This window comes from Mus caroli, unplaced genomic scaffold, assembly GCF_900094665.2.
Source record: "Mus caroli unplaced genomic scaffold, CAROLI_EIJ_v1.1 scaffold_20087_1, whole genome shotgun sequence".
Lineage (NCBI taxonomy): Eukaryota > Metazoa > Chordata > Mammalia > Rodentia > Muridae > Mus > Mus caroli.
This window is the reverse complement of record NW_018388555.1, coordinates 6,674-9,185: the sequence shown is the minus strand read 5'-3', so window position 1 is coordinate 9,185 and position 2,512 is coordinate 6,674. Positions and strand designations below refer to the sequence as shown.

The following is a 2,512-nucleotide window of genomic DNA, read 5'->3' as shown; positions in this document are numbered from 1 at the left end:
AAGAGTAGTCATTGATGAACACAATGATGACCCATAATTATGATTTCCAAATTTATATCTCTAACAGGATACTTTAGTCTCAGACGAGCTTGTTTCTCTCTGGTTGTGTTTGCTTTTCAATTCTTTTACAACAAGTTACTAGGCATGCACAGCCTCTAACAGCACAGTGGTTATGTATGGTTTCTATATGTCAGGAATCAGATTTCATCTTAACTAGAGCTTCTTTTCAAGGAGTTATAAGGATATAGTCATGGCGTTGACTGGGATCATGTGTCTAATTTTAGTCTTAGGGTCTTTTATTACCTTACTGGCTGTCATCAGAACATAGTCCACTTCACAACATAGCCGCATGTTCCAGAAAGACAACAGCCAAGTGTCTCTGGGACTTCCTGTCTTACAGCCAGATTTCTGAAATTCCATTTATCAGGCTCCATTATCTTCCTTCTGTCATTTCTCACTGTTCCTTAGCTCAATCCATTGGAGCCACAATGGATGTTACTCTTCACACCCTCTGAACATCTGCTGTTTCCTCCCATCTGTACAGGATCCAGTTTATGCCTTGGCCCTGTTCACTCTCAGCTTTTGATGAGAGATCATCCACTTGCTGATCTCATACATTTCCTGCTATTGTAGTTCATCAATGGGAGGAGAGACTCATGGTCCTGTGAGGCCCTATACCCCAGTATAGGGAAATGACAGGATAGGAAGTGGGAGTGGGTGGGTTGGTGTACAGGGGGAGGGTGATAAGGGGTTTTCAGATGGAAAATCAGGAAAAGGGATAACATTTGAAATGTAAATAAAGAAAATATCTAATAAAAAACAAAAAGTGAAAAAAAAAAGAAAAAAAGTGCAAGAAAGTGTTCAATTATGGGAGTGGGTGTGTTGAGGAGCAGTGGGGGAGGGTGAAGGGGAGAGGGGGCTTTTGGAGGGGAAACTAGGAAAGGGGATAACATTGGAAATTTAAATAAAGAAAATATCTAATAAAAAACAAAAAGTGAAAAAAAAAAGAAAAAAAGTGCAAGAAAGTGTTCAATTATGGGAGTGGGTGTGTTGAGGAGCAGTGGGGGAGGGTGAAGGGGAGAGGGGGCTTTTGGAGGGGAAACTAGGAAAGGGGATAACATTGGAAATTTAAATAAAGAAAATATCTAATAAAAATAAAATAAAATAAAAGAAATTTTGGACGATATTTGAGAAATTCATTTACAAGGCCAAGAATGTTGGAGAAATTCTTATTCATGACTACTTTGAGAAGTATAAGAAAATTGGATTAAAAATAATTAATTGAAAGCACTGCAATCAGTGAGGTGTTTCTGAGAGAAGAGTAAGTTAATATTGTCTTGACTATCAACATCTACTTTCTGACATCTCAGTGGTTTTCTGAAGATGGCTGTCTGTATATTCATCCTCCTCAGGAAGTCCTCCAGAGCACTTTTAAGAATAGTTTGGAGGGACCAATGGTTTCTACAATGCCTAAAGGAGCCTATAATGAAGTAAATGATGGGGTTGTCAGAGCTGTTTACACAGGGCAGGACTGCAGTAACGTGGTAAATGTGACAAAACAGATGATGCAAATGAACCCCAAACTAGTGTAACAGGAACAAGTAAAGCCCAAGAGGCAGGCCACAGATGAGGTAGACCATCACTGTGAGAGAGATGATAACATACTGCAGGGACAGGGGTTTTCTCCTGGAGCCACAGAGGATCCTCAGCAGTAGGGCCATTCTGGACCCAGAGAGAAACATAAATAAAAAAAATTAGAAGTGCAGTTATAATAAAGTCAACATATTTCCAAAAATGATGACGAGTCTCACCCAGGAATTCCAAGAAGAACTTATCAAGGATGCCCATGAGAAAGGACAGAACCCAGATTAAGGTACATATGATAGCTGACATGTTTCTTGGGTGGTGGCAATGGTACCAGTTTGGCCACAATACAGACAGGCAGTGCTCCATGCTAATATCATTGAGGACACTCAGCCCTGCGTTATAGGGAACAATTGCTGAATTCCATAAGATATCTTTGCTTAATTTATGGGCATAGATGAAGTCAATGACTTTTGGTATAGCATTGGAAATGTAAATGAGCTAAATACCTAATAAAAAATGGAAAAAAAAAGAAATTAGAATAGCACTCTATTAATGCTGGAGAATTTGATTAAGGGAACAATTCTCAAATTCCCAAGAACACAGTCTTCCATAACTCAAGTAAAGCTGATAGCATTGATGTCTACAGGTTTGTTCAAGTGGCAAAGACATATGTTTATAGCCCTGTGTGTTCTTAACAATCCCTGATATTTTGGGAAAACTATGAATACACACACACACACACACACACACACACACACACACACATATCTTTTACTTCTTTGATAGGTGCAACAATTAGTTAAATAATTTTGCATTGGAAAGATGTCTCTTGGGTTAAGAAAACTGCTGTAATCTCAATGAATTTAAAAATGAGTCCTTAAAAGAAATTTACTAGTCCTGATATGAGAAGAAACCTGTAGGAGGA

At 38.6% G+C, this 2,512-nt stretch overlaps 1 pseudogene; it reads right to left on the bottom strand.

Annotated features, from left to right (window-relative positions):
* Window positions 1-1,344: 1,344 nt before the first annotated feature.
* Window positions 1,345-2,064, bottom strand: LOC110287679 (annotated as a pseudogene).
* Between the last annotated feature and the right edge of the window lie 448 nt (window positions 2,065-2,512).